The following is an 18,743-nucleotide window of genomic DNA, read 5'->3' as shown; positions in this document are numbered from 1 at the left end:
GGGTCCCTCCATCCTTGGGTGTCCTCCTGGGGTGGGCAAGGGTGGCAGGGGGTGTCCCTGGGGGCAGGGGAGGGCATCTCTGGGCTCATTCTGAGCCCACAGGTCCCTTAACGCCTGCCCTGACCCAGGCGCTAAAATCCGGCGCAAATGCGGGGTTTTTTGCCCCGCCCACTCCCGGGCGTGATTTTTTCCCGGGAGTATAAATACGACGCATTTGCGTCGCAGTCATTTTTTTAGACGGGAACACCTACCTTGCATCTCATTAACGCAAGGAAGGCGTTCACGCAAAAAAATTACGCTCTTTCCTCATACTTTGGCGCTAGACGCGTCTAACGCCAAAGTATAAATATGGCGTTAGTTTTGCGCCGAATTTGCGTCGAAAAAAACAACGCAAATTTGGCACAAACGGAGTATAAATATGCCCCTAAGTGTATTGTAAAGACACATCTACAGTGTTAGACATTGGAACTGAGCCCCGGATGGCTGGTCGCACTCAAAGGAAAGGATGCTGAATGCAGGTGAGAGAGCGTAGTTTAAATATTACATATACTAAAAGTGAAATGCTTATATCACCTCGGATATTGACTGACTATGTTTCACCAATCTTTGCACAGCCACAGCAGCCATGAACTTTCCATCTAATTCACCCTGCCCAGCCTCTCTTCTTTTATCGAACTCACAACCTGGAAACATTAATAACACCACAAGTTTATTCAAGGCGAATCCCGTTGCCAGTTACGTCCAAGTTGATACTACCACGAACTCAAACATTTCTTGTGTCCAGCACACAGCAAAACTTTTATCCTGGAATGTGGCTGGCATTAACAGCAAACTTGTTGACACTGAGTGGGGAGCACTCGTTGGAAATTTTAACGTCTGCATGTTCCAGGAAACATGGGCAACGCATTGTACATACAAACAAGGGTATAGTTCCTTTTTCAAGCCTGCTAAGCCATCTTTAGCTGGCAGGGCGGCAGGGGGTTTAATCACATGGGTAAAATCTATAGAGGGGAGTGGTACAAAGGAGATATATGTGGATTCTCATGATATTTTGGCCGTTGCTATCTACCCAGCCTCAGGCACTCCTGTCCTTTGTCTAAATATTTATAGCAGACCGGGACCCTCAAATCACCGATCTCCCATTGTCGAGCTACTGAATATCTTAATCCCAGACCTTTGCCTCAAATATCATATCATAATAGCTGGTGACTTTAACGTTCTACTTGAACTTAATGCAGATCACATAGAGGTCATGCAGTCTGAAGATAGTGTATGGAATATCCCTCCTCCTGTGACTTTTCATTCTACCCAGCAAAATTCATATAAACCAAGCGTTAGGGCCTCACAGATAGTGGACCTCATGATATCCCATGGCCTTCGTTTGGGTAATGGCCGCTTTCCAGCGGACATTCCGGCCAGACCAACCTTCTTCAGGGGCTCATATACTAACAAATTGGATTATATCCTTTTTGATTTAAGACTATGGCACCATATTCTAGACTTAGAGGTGGGTCTTCCCCATACTAGTGATCATGCTCCCCTCCAGATCACATACAAGAGTTCTCTCCTAGTAGGGGTCGCACTTCCCCCTGTCTCCTCTACTGCTATGGAGCTGTCCAGTAATAAGCGTACAGTAAGGTGGGACTCCTTTGTGCAATCAAATAAGCTTCAAGGAAAATTGCGTGCCCTAACCTCTTCTCACCAGTTATTTGATACCAACTTTATTCTGGCTCCATTAGAAATATTGCCTCTTCATTTGGACCTTTTTTCTACTCTGAAAGAGCTGTTTACTAAACGTCCAAGGCCACTGACTATTTCCTGTATTCGACCACATACTAAATGGTTCAACAAGAGGTGTAGGGAGGCCAAAAATACTTTGGCCATCGCGCTAAAGACCAAAGACAGATCAGGCATCATCACTGCTAGACGTCATTATGCTTCCATTTGCAACAAAAGTAAATTCGAGTACGAAGAGGGGCTATGGAGCAATTTACTCGAGGCAGCTACCGTCCATGATTCAAAACGGTTCTGGCTCCTAGTTTCCTGTGGTGATCAGAACCGCGCATCTCACCTGGAGTCTTATATTTCTCCTGACATCTGGCTCTCCTACTTTAAGGAATTGTATGGACCATTGTCGGCAAGTCATACTTCTGACACAATTTCGGAGGAGCCAACAACTTTTGACGAGTCTATGGCTTTCTTGCCCCCTTTTACACTGAACGAAACTGTGTCGGCCATTGCAGCCCAGAAAGCAGCAAAAGCCCCTGGGATGGACGGGATCCCCTCTGATATGTTTAAAGTGGACCAGAACACCTGGGGCCCATATATTAACAGACTTTCTAATGCCATCTTGACTAGCAGAATTTATCCTGACTCATGGAAAGAGGCGATTATAGTGCCCATCCATAAGAAAGGAGAGAGGAACAACCCGGGTAATTATAGACCCATCAGCCTCCTCGACAATCTTCAAAAAATTTTCTGTTATCAGTTGTTGAGCAGGCTGAACAAGTGGCTAGTTGAAAATCAAATCTTAAATCATCTACAAGCGGGCTTCAGAGAAAAAACTAGCACATTAGATCAGATATTTCGTTTTACTTCTATTAAATGGAAAGTTGTCGATGTTGACTTAGGCCACCTATATGTAGCATTTGTAGATCTAAAATCGGCCTTTGATCTAGTACCCCGCCACAAACTGTGGGAAGTTCTGTCTAAAATAGGAGTCCCGTGTTCTATTTTAAATATTATCAGGGATCTTTACACTGGCAACTATGGTAGAATTAGATGGGGCCCACAAGGTGAATTAACAGAAAAATTCCTTACTGCCCGAGGTGTAAGACAAGGTTGTGTTCTTGCCCCTACCTTATTCCTTCTCTTCATAAACGCATGCATCCCTTATCTTATGGAGTGCTCTAACGACTCGCCTAAAATAGGAGGGCAGAAGATCCCCTGCCTTCTTTTTGCCGATGACACCCTGCTGGTTTCTCAAACAGCCACAGGCCTTTCAACCCTGCTTTCAAGATTCATTGACTATTGCAATGATTATGGGCTCGAAATCAACCGATTAAAAACCAAGTGCATGGTGTTTGGCGATAGGAAAGGCAGAATGAGACGACCTATCTATTTAGAGGGTGCCGCGCTGGAAAGAGTCAGCGATTTTGATTATTTAGGCCTGAAACTAGAAGACTCGCACAAGTGGCAGCGCCACATCCAGAAGGCAACTTTACGATTGCAACAGCGAGCGAGTGGCATTGCAAGATTTGCAGCTAGATCTCCTAGCTTTGCCATGACGCCCGCAGTAGAAATTTATAAACTACAAGCAAGAGGGGGAGCAATCTATGGAGCTGAACTGTGGGGCCACTGTTGCCTGGATGATTTGATAAAAGTGGAGAACTCTTTCTTAAGGTCATTGCTAAGAGTTCCTTCCAGTACCCCAATGCTCCCAATACGCATGGACCTAAATCTCCCTTCTATCAGCCAGATTGTTGCACTCAAGCCCCTGTTGTACTGGATTCGCCTATGGTCATCAGATTCTCTTGTCCATTATAGATGTGCGCTAGCTAACTTGATGGCCAACAACACTAGCTCCAAAATCAAGTGGTGTGCATATGTAGAAAGGACCCTCTCGCTTCTTGGTTTGGGGTCCTATTGGAAGGAACCATTATCTATCCCTAAGAACGCAACCCAGACTCTAAAGGATGCTTTCTGGCTCCATGTTCAACTTTCCCAACTGTCCGCTGTCTCGTCATCATCCATGACGGGAAACTTTTTATATTTTAAATGTCATTATGAATTTGCACAATATATGGATATAGTATCTTCCCCGTTTGCTCGTTCATTATACATTAGATTCAGGGTGGGCTCTCTTCCTTTGCGTTCCCTCACTTATAAATGGTCTAATTTTAGTTGTTCTTCTAAGATGTGTCCGATGGGCTGTGCTAGAGAAGAATCAGTAACTCATATTCTCTTCCAATGCCCCGCATACTCCAAACAAAGAGCCCGTTGGATCATTCCTCTGTGCAGAAGTAAGGGTTTTAAAAACTGCTTGCTAGCTTTGAGAATTTTTAAATCTGATTCATCGGTTTTAGTGGTTTGTTGTTTGTCAAAATATTTAGACTCAATCTGGCGTATCAGACTGAACGCGCTTAAAAAAGCAGAGGGAAATTTAACAATGAATGTGGTAAACAACAATTGATGGATTTATCATTGCATGCACATATCACTTTTATTGCTTCAGATGCATCCCCTACCTGTTGTTTTTATTTTTCTTAGATATTTTTTAAATCGAAATGTCCTTTTTATCTGATATGGTTTGCCAGGCTTGTATCTTATTCTTTTACCTATAATGCGTTTTTACATAACTATAAGGTGCGATTTTCCATGAGGGAACTGCTTATGTGTAAATATTTCTCTTTTCTTTTTTTTCTCCTTTTCAATCTTTTATGACTTAAATTGTTTATCATGTAGCTTGCCGTTCCTTTTTTGTGTGATGCGCTTTTATGGTATTTATATTTACCGAAATAAAGCTAATGAATGAATGAAATGCTTATATCAATGTTTAATGATGCTGCATAGAAAACGACAATAATTAGTGTTTTGCTTAAACACGCATCTGAATTCCGACTTTAATGTGTGTGGTCACAAATATATACGTGAACTAATAATGATGAGTAAAACTGTTCATGCTATGGTTTTATATTAACATTTACGATATCGCATTTGTATTAAAATCTCATAGGCCTTAAGTTAGCGTGAGTTGTAGATTTAGCTGCTTAGCTCTCATATTAAAGCATTTTTCTCTGTTTTCCAGTGTGCTGACTCGCAAAGGGCCATGACCCTGCATTTGTTCCTTTTCTTCATTTCATGTATCAACCCAGATTCTGTTCTCACACGCATGCTCGTTGTTTAGTATAAATTCAATACAAATTTGAAACAAAAGTAGATTAATGCAATGTACAAGGACGTTTAACCATCGACAAAGGAAACTCATGACCCGAGAAGACGTGCCAAATGGTGAAGTAAATCCGGATGTGCCACCTCCGAAGGCGTCAATTATGAAGACCAATCAAAATGTTATGGATTATCATGGGGTGACAATTGGAATTACCTAATGCTTAATTTGATAGGTTAAAGATAGTGGGGTATAGTAAATGTTCAATAGAATTTTGGGGGAAGGTATTACGAAAAAGGGATAAAAACACATGTCACAGAAGGGTCGTGGGATCTAGGTAGGGAATTCTGTTGATTTTATCCAGAAACTCTGTCAGTCTGTTTGGTGACTTTGAGACTTAATAAACCATCCTCACCCATAGACTGCCCCTTTACGCTTCTCCTCCTTATGAGGGAAAGTGTCCCCTGTCCTTTAGACAAGGTTAGACTGATGGCGATTTGACTGATGTCCGGAAGACGAAGTCTGATCCTGTGTGCTGACCTAATCCTTGGAGGGTAATTATGACAATGCGATTTGTAATTTGTATGTTTGCTTTTCCTTTCTAGGTACCAACTGCTCATTTTTGAATAGAGGCCATAGTTAGATGTTTTCTAAATTGGTGTTCTAAATTATTTTGCATGAAACCCAACATGCTGATGCTAATTAGTGGTTAGGATAGGTGATCAATCTGACTGACGCAAATAGACAAAGACTGACGTTGCGCTATGCTGAACTGAGACTTACGTGATATTCTTTGTATTCTGATCTAAGTTCACGCCGTGCTATGTTCTTATGTTTGTGATTCTTGCATTAATGAAATCTTACCACAGTTACCATATTGTGACTGTGCTCTTATGCTTCTTGGTTTTGAGATTGACACTTCTGCTAGTAGATTGTAATCAATAGGGAATAAAATTCATAAAATTCTATCAAAAGGTGTGGTTATTCATGGCTGAAAGGTCATGGTTGCGTCGACAATTTGATTAATGTCTATAACCAAAGTAAAGTGGATTGTGGTGATGAATATTGATGACATTATTGATATATTGCTCGACATATTGATCAGTTATCTCGTCCTATGGTGTCTCACCACTGGGTCACAAGATTCATTGGCCTAAAACGAGTCCTAATGTGTATAAATTAACATAAAGGGACGCATTATCAGTTCTGGTAGCAGAGGATGGTTTTGGCCCTTGGGGGCCCTAGGACAGAAAACCATTGTTTAATATGTTTTTCTGTGACAATGCAAATTGGAGGTATGATGGGTTTCTAAGTTCACCATGACTTTCCCGGGATCTCAGAGCCTGCCTAAGTGAGTTGGGGATGTTCTCGGTGCCATAATGTGTGTGATTTAGGGTTTTGCGCTTGCTAGCTTATGCCTTTTTGCAGGTGATTGCGAGATCTGTGTGTATTTAGGCCAAATATGTGTTGTTTAGTAGGAGTAGGCGTACTCCGCAGTATGAGAGTAGGGAAGTCGGCGTACTTCATATGAGTGTGGTGCTCAAAAAATTATCCACGTGGTTGGTTGTTTATGTACGGACCTGTTGTGGTCTAAGACTCCGGAGTATATTGACAAGTGTAGGAGACACTTGGGTTTATGTTGTAATCTGTGCGGTTTAATAGGTCAATCGGGCGTGGTTGACAAGTCGAGTTTGAGTTGAAACGTATGTGTGAAACCTTCGATGGAGATTTGGCAAGTTCTAAAGTGCACTAGGATGAGCCATTGACAAGTCGAGAGTAGAATTTGCGGGTCGAATTCTGCTTGCGTATGCGGGAACTGACAAGGAGAAAGTAGCGGCCGAGGCTTCAAGTGAAATCTCTGTAAAGTTCTAAAGCGAATGTGTTACCCTTCCTGTAGTAAACCAACAGATTTGTGTTGTCATTTAAGGTGCTCGCAATAATTTGCATTAGTTTGTGTGGGTTTAGTGAGGAGCGGACAAGCCGCAAGACTTTGTCAGCTGTAGTGTGTGTGAATGTGACGTCAGTGGTGCCGCGCTGAGATAGGTCAGTTGTCGTGAGGGGTCGCGCACGGATTGGCTGCCGTCCGTGAGAGGCAATAGGTTGAGAAAGGTGGGTGAAGAGTGTCCTGGGAACTAAGTCACTTCTGATTAAAATACAAACAAGAGAAAATCGCAAAATGAATTTTGTTAAAGCATTTAAGAGTGCTCTGAAGGGAGACACATATATCGTAGCAACTGATGGGGAGCCTACACCACCCAAGGGTACTCCAGCTTATATGGTTATGGAAGAGAAGGGTGTTGCGCCATGTTTATGGATGAAACAGTGGTGCAAACTAACAGAGAAGGAGGGATGTTTAGCATTTCCGGAGCATGGGACATTAAATCCAAAGGTGTTGGAAAACTTAAGGTGGATGTTAAGTACACAGAAACCACCTCTGAGGCCAGCTCAATATGAGGCTTTAGCAATTTGGGATTTGATGGCTCTAAGACAAGAAAGGTTCCATAGAAGGCTGAGAAGGGCAGAAAAATCCTATGCTGAGGCTAGATGGGATAATGAGAATAAAATGTGGAGAAGGGGAATTGTTGACAGACTAAAATTGTTCCCAGCAATAACACAGGGAGAAGAAACACAGGGAAAGAAAGCCTCCTGTAAGACAGATACAGACTCAGGCAAATCTAAAGAGAATAAAAGACCCTGGGAAGAGGAAGATGATTCAGACGATGAGGAATTTATGGACAGGTTACTACATTATCGCCCGCCACCTTATGCGGTGAGCGATGGTGCTCCTAGCACTAGCATGGATCCTGGGGACCAGACGCAGAAAAAGGGAGTCGCTGATACGGTACAGACTAGTGATACGGCTTCGATACAGAATCGTGTCAGTGTACCCACTGCACCAGACATACGGATACAGTTGCAACCTCCACCGCAGATACAGAGAATCTACCCAGACGTTCCAGTACTTGAGACTACTACAAATCTGATAGTACCGCCAGACTCAATATACACGAAATCGAAGTTAGTACAGATTGAGTCAACTCCGAAATTACTGTCCCAACCGCAACCACAGCTGATGCCAGGGTATAACCTAGTAGCTGGTCCGCCATTAGTACCTGTCCCGGGTACAGACTTATGGAGTTGCTGCTCCGCGGAGTCTGGGACCAGGTCAGACACCTGCTGCCATATCGTTGCCAATCACCGTTGGTCCACCAGTGCCATTGTATGCGCAGTGTAAAACTGGTGTATGTGATCAGGGAGTGATGACTCAAGATGTGATAAGAGGAGGGTCTATGGGAACCCCCCCAGATAATGGCCCCAGGAGAGCAAGCAGTTGAACAGCTGAGGTCTTTAATGGACCTTAGTCCAGTGGGAGCACCCATCGAAGCAATGCGTCAAGCAGGGTTAGGAGTTTTAACCCCACAAACAAACACCTCACATTCCCCGATGATGCATGCAGGGAACATTTCGCTACAGGGTTTCACAGTCCAACAGCTAAATGAATGGTTAGAAAAGACTTATACTTCACAAAATACTGCAGTGGTTACAGTCGAACCAGAAAAAGAAAAGCAAGATGAATACCTGAACTTTGTAAGACTAGGGGCAGAAGCTGCTGAATTAGTGGAAGGTACAATGGGAGTAAATAGATTGGAGTCATACACGGAAGCAGAATTAAGATTCCTATGCCCCAAGATTACCAAAGAAGTAGGCAAGGTGCATCAGAGATTAGCGAACCTGGCAGATAAATACAATATTGATATCGGAAATACTAAACACCTGAAAAGAAGTTACAGATTGGATTTTGACTCCAAAGACTTTGAGCACATGAGGTCTGCTGGAATGAAGGCACATTTGAAAGAATTGTTGCAAAGCGCACAAATTTGGGGTGCACTGGAGAAATGGGAAGGCAGGTGGGCAAAGAAAAGAGATAAGGAAAAGGGTGACAGTCCAGGGTCTAATCAAGCCAAGGCCTCACCCGATCTGGAATCAGTAAAAATATTACCTATGAGAGAGACAGCTGGTGGTGTCTTAGTCCATGTACCGTGGTCCAGTGGAGACATCCTATCTTTTACTAACGATTATCCCAGATTGAGAGAGAAACCGTTTGAGTGGTATCAGCAAACAGATAGGTTTGTGAAACTTGTGAAGTGTCTCTGGGAAGACTTGAATACCTTGTTTGAGATCATTGTTCCGCCTGATTTGTGGCTCGAGTGCAAGACAGGGGTAGATTGGCCGACGAAGGAGCCGGCAAGAGATAAGGTGACCGGGGCACCCTCTGAAGAGGTGATGAAGTATTATCATAAGGTGATTGAGTTTTTGAAGCAAAAGGTGTCGCCGAAGGTGACTGATTGGCAGAAAATTGACCGGTCCTCTCAAGAAGTTAAGGAATCAATACATGCTTATTACGAAAGACTGCTAAAGGCATTCAAACACTATGGTGGTACTGAGACAATTGAACCGAAGGACATGAATCATCTTGTATTTAGGTTCGTCGAAGGATTGAGACCAGAAGTTAGCCAGATGATTAGGAATCATTTGATTTGTTGGCAAGCGAAGCCGATTGATGAGGTGTTTCAGTATGCGAAATACTGTAGTGATGAGATTGAACTGAAGCAAAAGAAGCTGAAAGAGAAAGTGATGGTGATGCTGATAAGGGCTGCTCAGGCAGGAATACAGGGAAACGGAGTTGAGCAGATGATACAGCAACAACCGCAAATTAATGGTGTGTTTCAGACACAGCCCAGGGGTCGAGGTCGAGGGTTTGTGAATCGCGGTCCAGACTTAAATACTGTTGTGGTTCAAAATGACATACAAGGAGCGAAAAAGATGTCACCATGTCACTCGTGCGGGGGCGTGGGGCACTGGAAACGGGAGTGCCCAAATCTGGTGCAGGATGGTGTTGTTCAGCAAAGTGCTAATGTCAGTACATTACAAAATGTACGAGGCCCGAAAATGAGACATCAAAACCCGAATTTTCAGAACAATCTAGTGCAAATGCAAGGGGTACAGCCCATGCAACAGATACAAATGCCGCGTTTTCAGACAGTGCAAATGCAACCAGTACAACAGCAGATTCCTATGGTACCTAGACAGCAAATGCAATTACCAATGGCTCCGATGGGACAGCAACAGGTGATGGTTCCTCAACAGGTCACAGGTCAGGTAACAAGTCAAAATAATACAGAACAACAATTCCCATTACAAGGTGAAAATGGAATGAATGGAGAATGGTCAGATGATAGCTCAGACAGTGAAGAATGCAGGCTTGCAGCATCCTTAGAGGTGGATCAGAGGGGTCCATATGTGGAAGGAAAGGTGATGGGTTACAAGGTCTTGTTCCTGGTTGACACAGGAGCCACACGCTCTACAGTTAGAAGTGCAGAGGTTCCAAAATTGCCCCTTTCAGGTCGTACCATAAGAGTGGTTGGAGTAGCAAACCAGTATCTGACAAACCCGATTACAGATCCAGTGCAGGTTGAGATCGGCAACTTTCAGGGGCTACATAGGTTTGTAGTCTGTGACTCGAGTCCGGTATCCCTACTGGGAAGGGACTTACTGTGCAAGACAAAATGTTCAATTACCTGTTCCAATGACGGAATCGAAGTGCAGACAAATAGTGATGATGAGGGAGATAAAGGACAGTTCTCAGAAGAGGACACAGGAACAGCTAATGAAGATTACCCTTTGATTACTCTGTTCCCGATGCTTACCTTGATTGATTTACCTGTCGAGTTACAGGGGATGGTAACAGAGAAAGTATGGGACCTGACCGGAAAGGAAGTAGGACTAATAAAAGGGGTAGAACCAGTTAAGGTCCAGATAAAGCCAAATGCGGTATTCCCTCAGGTGCCACAATATCATATGGCTCAAGACGTTCTCATCGAAGTGTCACAAATAATTGCAGATTTTCTTAGGCAGGGAGTCCTGAAGGAAGTTTTGAGCAGTCCATGTAACTCTCCCATAATGGGTTTAAAGAAGCCCTGTGGGAAAGTTCGAATTGTACAGGATTTGAGAAAAGTAAATGAAATTGTGGTAAAGTGTTGCCCTGTGGTACCCAATCCAGCAGTAATAATGTTCCAGGTTCCCTGTGATGCTGAATGGTTTACTGTCGTAGATCTGTCACAGGCCTTCTTTTCGATACCTCTCCATGAGGATAGCCAATTTTTGTTCAGTTTCAAATTCCTGGATAAGGTGTACAGTTGTTGCAGAATTCCTCAAGGGTTTTCTGAGTCACCGTCCATCTTCAATCAGATATTGAAAAAGGATTTGGAGTCCCTGGTACTGCCTTTTAATTCGACTCTTGTACAGTACATTGACGATTTGCTGATTGCATCCAAAACTAGGGACAGTTGTAAATACAATACGATTGCATTACTGAATCATCTGGGACAAAATGGGCATAAGGTGTCACCCAGGAAGCTACAATACTGTCAGAAAGAGGTGAAATACTTAGGGCATTTGATCGAAAGAGGTTCCAGGAGAATATCAAAGGAAAGAATAACAGCCATCTTGCAAATGAACCCTCCAATGACAAAAAGAGATGTCAGGATGTTTTTGGGAATGGTGGGCTACTGTCGCCAGTGGATACCCAACTTCTCGATCATTTCAAAACCTTTGATAAAACTGACAGGCAAAGAGATCAAGGATGAGCCATATACCATAACTTTGTCTAAGGAAGAACTTGAGTCATTTATGGAGTTAAGAGAATGCATGTGCAGGGCACCAGCGTTAGGAATGCCTGATTATACGAAACCTTTTCTGTTGTTCTGTCATGAAGGTGAGGCTTGTTCTTTGTCTGTCTTAACACAGGTCCATGGAGATGCAAATCGCCCTGTAGCATATTTTTCAGCTACCTTGGACACTGTCGCAGCAGCCTTACCGGGTTGTTTGCACGCAGTTGCAGCAGTTGGTCAGTGCCTTACACAATGTGAAGGCATAGTCATGGGATACCCCCTAACCGTAATGGTTCCGCATTCAGTTGAAATTCTGTTGACTCGAACTAAAACTCAGCACATGACAAATGCTCGTCTCACTAGATATGAGACAATCATATTGGGATCACCAAATGTTTCACTCAAGCGGTGTACTGTATTGAATCCAGTAACTTTACTTCCTGTTGAAAACACTGAAATCAAAAATGAGGAAGAGTTTGAACATGACTGTCTTGAGGTAACTGAGTTATGTACCAAACCTCGTCCAGACATTCAGGACACACAGTTGAAAGAAAATGACTGTATCATGTTTGTCAATGGGTCCTGTCTAAGAGATTCTGCTGGAACACTGAGAGCTGGTTATGCGGTATGCACCATAGCTGGTATCATTGAAGCCTCCTGGCTCGAGAGAGTGTTTTCCGCTCAAGTGGCAGAATTAATTGCCCTTACTAAGGCATGCCACACAGCTGTGAATCTAAGGGTCACTATCTATACCGATAGCAGATACGGATTCGGAATCGTACATGATTTTGGCCAACTTTGGTCACAGAGAGGTTTCATGACCTCTTCTGGTTCTCCTGTGAAAAATGGTGAACAAATAAAGGATTTGTTACATGCAATTCAGTTACCTCTTGAAATTGCCGTGGTGAAATGCAGTGCTCATATTAGATCACAAGACTTTGTGTCCATGGGAAACAGTTATGCAGATCAAGTCGCAAGGTTTTGCGCATTGAACTGTATATCGTTCAAGGAGCAATGGGAACTGTTACCGCAAACTGAAAATGACACATGTCTGAACCTTGCATTACGGGTGGTTGACACGTTGGATGAGTTAAAAACATTACAGAGTTGTGCAAGCAAAGAGGAAAAACGCTCTTGGCAAAGAATGCAATGTGTACAAAGGGCTGATGATTTGTGGGTCTCAGAGGAAGGAAAACTAGTCTTGCCAAACAGTCTTCTATCTCAGTTTGCCAGACTTTATCATGGACAGGCTCACCTTGGGAGGGATGCAATGATCAGGTCATTTAAAATCGACTGGTTTAATCCAAAATTCAGACATGCTGCTGAGGTCATTTGTCACAGGTGCATCATCTGTCAACAGATGAATGCCGGAAAAGGAACCGTGGTAACTTTGAGCCACATTGGGAGAGCTGGCGGTCCATTCAGCAAGATGCAAATGGACTTCATTGAAATGCCTGTTTGTGGAGGATTGAAGTACGTGTTGGTGATTGTGTGTGTTTTCAGTCACTGGATTGAGGCATACCCCACATGTAGGAATGACAGTCTTACAGTTGCAAAATTACTACTTAGGGAACTGATACCAAGGTTCGGGTTTCCGGTCTCTATAGAGTCAGATAGGGGCAGACACTTCGACAATGAGGTGATTAAACTCCTGTGTGCCGCACTTGACATCGAACAAAAGCTGCATTGTAGCTACCGCCCGAAGCATCAGGACTAGTAGAACAAATGAACGGTACTTTGAAATCGAGAATGGCAAAAAATGTGCACAGCTACCAATATGAAAAGGCCAGATGCATTGCCTTTAGTGCTGATGTCAATGAGAAACACCCCAGACAAGAAAACGGGATTATCCCCCCATGAAATCCTCATGGGTAGAGCTATGAGATTACCAGCAGTACCTGAAATGCTCTAGTGAATATTACAGATGATATGGTGTTGGACTACTGCAAGGGTTTGGCTCATGTGATTCGCTCTTTCTCTCACCAGGTGGAAGCTAACACATTGCCACCGATTGGCGATCCAGGCCACTCTCTACAAGCTGGTGACTGGGTGGTTGTCAAGAAGCAAGTGAGAATGTTGTGTCTGGAACCACGTTGGAAAGGGCCATATCAAGTAATCTTGACAACTACTACTGCTGTAAAGTGTGCTGGAGTTCCAAACTGGATACATGCCAGTCACACAAAAAAGGTAACGTGTCCTGCTGAAGAGGAACTTGAAGTTTCCGGCACAACAGCTTCAGGAAGAGAAGTCTCAGGGCCAGAAAACAGTCAAGAAGGAACTGAGACTGCCCGAGGGCCCACTGAGAACAGCCTCATCCCTCAAACAGTGAATGAGTTCGAGAGAGGTGACAGAGTGCCTACCTCAGTAGAAGCAACAGGAGAACTAAATCAAGGAGAGGTTCTCCCAGAAGTAGACAGATATGGGTTAGAACTCAAACCCGGCACAGACCCAGACAAAGAAGGAGAAGAAGAAGAAGAAGAAGGAGAAATTGTAGAGAGAAAACAGAGCGCGCCAGAGTCTCCTGAGCCAGCTGCAGGTCCATCAAGTGAAAACGCCATATCACAAGAGGAGGGTACTATCCAGCGACCTGAAAAGACACATCGAAAGAAGACCCACATAGGTGATAACTGGCCAGAAAAACCACTCTTCAAGATAAAAGACACATCAAGTGAAACAATAACAGAGGAAAACGATACATCTCGAGTGGAAGACTTAAGTGAAGGAGAACAACAAGGTGAACGAAGGCTGAAGAGAAAGAGAGTCGCAAACAGAAGATATACAGGTCCTGAATGGGTCGTATGCTACAACATCTGAATGGCAACAAGAATTCCTAGCATTCTGTTTTGATCGAGAAGTACCAGGCCAATACTACGGTACCTGAACAAATCCAAAAGAAAACTTGGTTAAAATTGAAAATCTGAAAACTGAAAGAGAGACTTTATAAATTACCGAAAGTGACACTAGAACCGTATTGACTTTTAAGAAACCTGATTATGACAAGCTGCTAACCTGATTTGACAAAGGGGGTCCTGGAGTGAGTGGAGATGCTGTAAATATACGCAGAAAGCAAGATAATATTCTAAATCATCCTCAAGTTGATTGTTGATCTACTATCTGATTCTATACAGACATGGCTTATAATAGAAGTACTAACAAGGGAAGTAAGGTGTGTGGTTGGCTAGGACTTATAATAGGTGTTGGGTGTGCAATAATAATTGCGGTAAGTGATTGTGGGAATGCCATGGATAGAGAAAGAGACCATTAATGCTACTTCAAAACCTGAAACTACAACACTAACACCGTGGGAAAGATTTGAGCAGGATGCAAGACACTTGCATGAGGGAACTAATTCAAAAGGGGAACTTTCTACTAATGTCTTCTATCTCTTGCTAAATGAGTACGTGGAAACCATGGATGCGAAAGATTGTTATGTGTGTACTAAGATTCCTTCATCTGTGCAGGAGGGAGTTACTTATCATAGCCTCCCTCTAACTTATGGGATTAGTTGCAGCTTGCTACTAACAAGGTTCTATAACCAAGAGCATGTGCAATACTTTTATTCAAATCTGGATGTTGTATTTTCTTTTATGCCTGTGATTGAATTTTTGAACAAACTAGCTAAGGAACACGATATAAAAATAGTTAGAGGATTCTTTGAGCCAACGCTTACATTTGGAACTGCTTACGCACATCGCAATAATTTGACTTGCTTGCTATCACCTTTTTAGATCACACTGATGATAGACGCAAAGCATTGAAGGAGAGATTAGAAAAAGGGTTAGAAAAACGCACATATGCAAATGATTATGCTTACACTGCAATCAAAACACACGGCAAACTAGCTATAGATGCATTACATGTAGGTAGGCTTTGTATATATAGGCCAAAATCTGAGCAAGACAATTTATTTGTGGGAACGAGTGAATGCAGATATGTGTTTTTGTTTCAGAGTAAATGGACATTTATGTTGAATGGACAGGATCCAGCGATCCCTGAGATCTACTATATCTGTGGGCTAAATGCTTATTACCGTCTCCCTAAGGGATGGTATGGGACATGTTATTTGGGAATAGTTTTCCCAAAGATTTACCAGATTGATGACTTAAAGCAAATACCTAAAACGTCTGAATTACAACATCCTAGACAAAAACGATAATCAGTGGCTGCTGTCATTGGTGATATATTCGGAGCTATAATTCCTTCAGTGGGGGTTATCTTGAATTCCATGAAAATTCAAAAGTTGTCTACTATTGTGGATAACATGCTGACAAATTTCACAGGGGCTATACTCCTGATGGATACTGAACTTGCTGCAGAAAGAGCTATGACTCTTCAAAATCGGCTTGCTTTAGACATTCTTTTAGCAAAGAGTGGAGGGGTCTGCAAGATGCTCAACGAGCATCATTGTTGCTCGTTCATTCCGGACAATAGTAAAAAGATTAGAAGTATGCTTACTAACCTTACTAGAGATAGTACAGATTTGAAGGATTTGAAGGAACTTGGTGTCTGGGAAAAGTTTGGAAAATTGCCAGAGTTGGGAGCTGGTTTACCAGTATTTGGAATGGGGTGCCTGCAAAAATATTAATGGGTCTATTAATTGTTTTGGCCTGTCTATTTGGATTGTGGGGGGCATGCAAAATTAATGGCAAAATCAAGAAAAATTGGACTAAAAGAACCAGAAGAAACGAAGAAGGTGAAAGAGAGAAAATGTTCAATGAAATTTGGGAAAGTTCACATAAAGGGCAAGATGTTGAAATGCGCATTATGTGCAAGGTGAAAAATTAAAAGTGAAAGGTCAAGGGAAAGGTTGGTGTGATGACGAGCGTCATCAGAGGAGGGACCTAGAGAGCGTAGTTTAAATATTACATATACTAAAAGTGAAATGCTTATATCAATGTTTAATGATGCTGCATGGAAAACGACAATAATTAGTGTTTTGCTTAAACACGCATCTGAATTATGACTTTAATGTGTGTGGTCACAAATATATACGTGAACTAATAATGATGAGTAAAACTGTTCATGCTATGGTTTTATATAAACATTTACGATATTGCATTTGTATTAAAATCACATGGGCCTTAAGTTAGCGTGAGTTGTAGATTTAGCTGCTTAGCTCTCATATTAAAGCATTTTTCTCTGTTTTCCAGTGTGCTGACTCGCAAAGGGCCATGACCCTGCATTTGTTCCTTTTCTTCATTTCATGTATCAACCCAGATTCTGTTCTCACCCGCATGCTCGTTGTTTAGTATAAATTCAATACAAAGTTGAAACAAAAGTAGATTAATGTAATGTACAAGGACGTTTAACCATGGACAAAGGAAACTCATGACCCGAGAAGACGTGCCAAATGGTGAAGTAAATCCGGATGTGCCACCTCCAAAGGCGTCAATTATGAAGACCAATCAAAATGTTATGGATTATCATGGGGTGACAATTGGAATTACCTACTGCTTAATTTGATAGGTTAAAGATAGTGGGGTATAGTACATTTCCAATAGAATTTTGGGGGAAGGTATTACGAAAAAGGGATAAAAACCCATGTCACAGAAGGGTGGTGGGATCTAGGTAGGGAATTCTGTCAATTTTATCCAGAAACTCTGTCACTCTGTTTGGTGACTTTGAGACTTAATAAACCATCCTCACCCATAGACTGCCCCTTTACGCTTCTTCTCCTTATGAGGGAAAGTGTCCCCTGTCCTTTAGACAAGGTTAGACTGATGGCGATTTGACTGATGTCCTGAAGACGAAGACTGATCCTGTGTGCTGACCTAATCCTTGGAGGGTAATTATGACAATGCGATTTGTAATTTGTCTGTTTGCTTTTCCTTTCTAGGTACCAACTGCTAATTTTTTAATAGAGGCCATAGTTAGATGTTTTCTAAATTGGTGTTCTAAATTATTTTGCATGAATTCCAACATGCTGATGCTAATTAGTGGTTAGGATAGGTGATCACTCTGACTGACGCAAATAGACAAAGACTGACGTTGCGCTATGCTGAACTGAGACTTACACGATATTCTTTGTATTCTGATCTATGTTCACGCCGTGCTATGTTCTTATGTTTGTGATTCTTGCATTAATGAAATCTTACCACAGTTGCCATATTGTGACTATGTTCTTATGCTTCTTGGTTTTGAGATTGACACTTCTGCTAGTAGATTGTAATCAATAGGGAATAAAATTAATAAAATTCTATCAAAAGGTGTGGTTATTCATGGCTGAAAGGCCATGGTTGCGTCGACAATTTGATTAATGTCTATAACCAAAGTTAAGTGTATTGTGGTGGTGAATATTGATGACATTATTGATATATTGCTCGACATATTGATCAGTTATCTCGTCCTACGGTGTCTCACCACTGGGTCACAAGATTAATTGGCCTAAAACAAGTCCTAATGTGTATAAATTAACATAAAGGGACGCGTTATCACAGGGTATCAGCATCCACAAGACCTTCATGCCCTTGTACATCACACATGCAGAATAGGTATACAATTTTCCCCTAAGCCACTGTAAAGAAGCTCCCAAAGCGCCATCACAGCAGGCGACGGATCCTACTCTTCCAATGCTATGAGCAACTGGAACATGGTCATCCATGCAGGACAGGACTCCCATGGCACAAACAGAATGCTGGTAGGCACAAGCGAGCAGAGCCCATTTGGCTACCTGATGTACTGTTACCCAGTGTGTCACTGCCAAATCAGGTGAGGAACAGGGACACACCGAAAGATCTGGAAGAGGATGCTCCTGACGGTGCTTGGGAGACCAGAGGCCTATTGAAGGCATGGTCCAGGAATGCCAGCGCGCAAAGAAGCCACCCAGGACACCAAGCAGTAAAGAAGAATGGGATATTGCACAACAGAGTCTGAACAGGGTGCAGACCCTCAGGTTGCACAGATTCTTAAGGTGATGAAAAACCTGTCCACGGGTAGTTGGGCATAACAAGGCCACACTGGCCAGCATGCGATGTGACTGGTTAGGGAGGCTACCCAACAATGTAGAGGGAGGCATGCAAGAGCTCACCAGTGATGTAGCAGAAATTTTAGTATTGTCCCTTATGTCACAGTGATCTTCAATACGTGTCAGTTTATTCATCATGTCAAGCAAATAACTATTAGTCCGATTATAAAGTGATGCACTGAGAAGCCATGTTAGTGTATATTCACCTTAAACTAGTCAC

Source organism: Pleurodeles waltl, chromosome 1_1 (genome assembly GCF_031143425.1).
Source record: "Pleurodeles waltl isolate 20211129_DDA chromosome 1_1, aPleWal1.hap1.20221129, whole genome shotgun sequence".
Lineage (NCBI taxonomy): Eukaryota > Metazoa > Chordata > Amphibia > Caudata > Salamandridae > Pleurodeles > Pleurodeles waltl.
The sequence above is the reverse complement of the archived record's forward strand: the minus strand, read 5'-3'. Positions refer to the sequence as shown.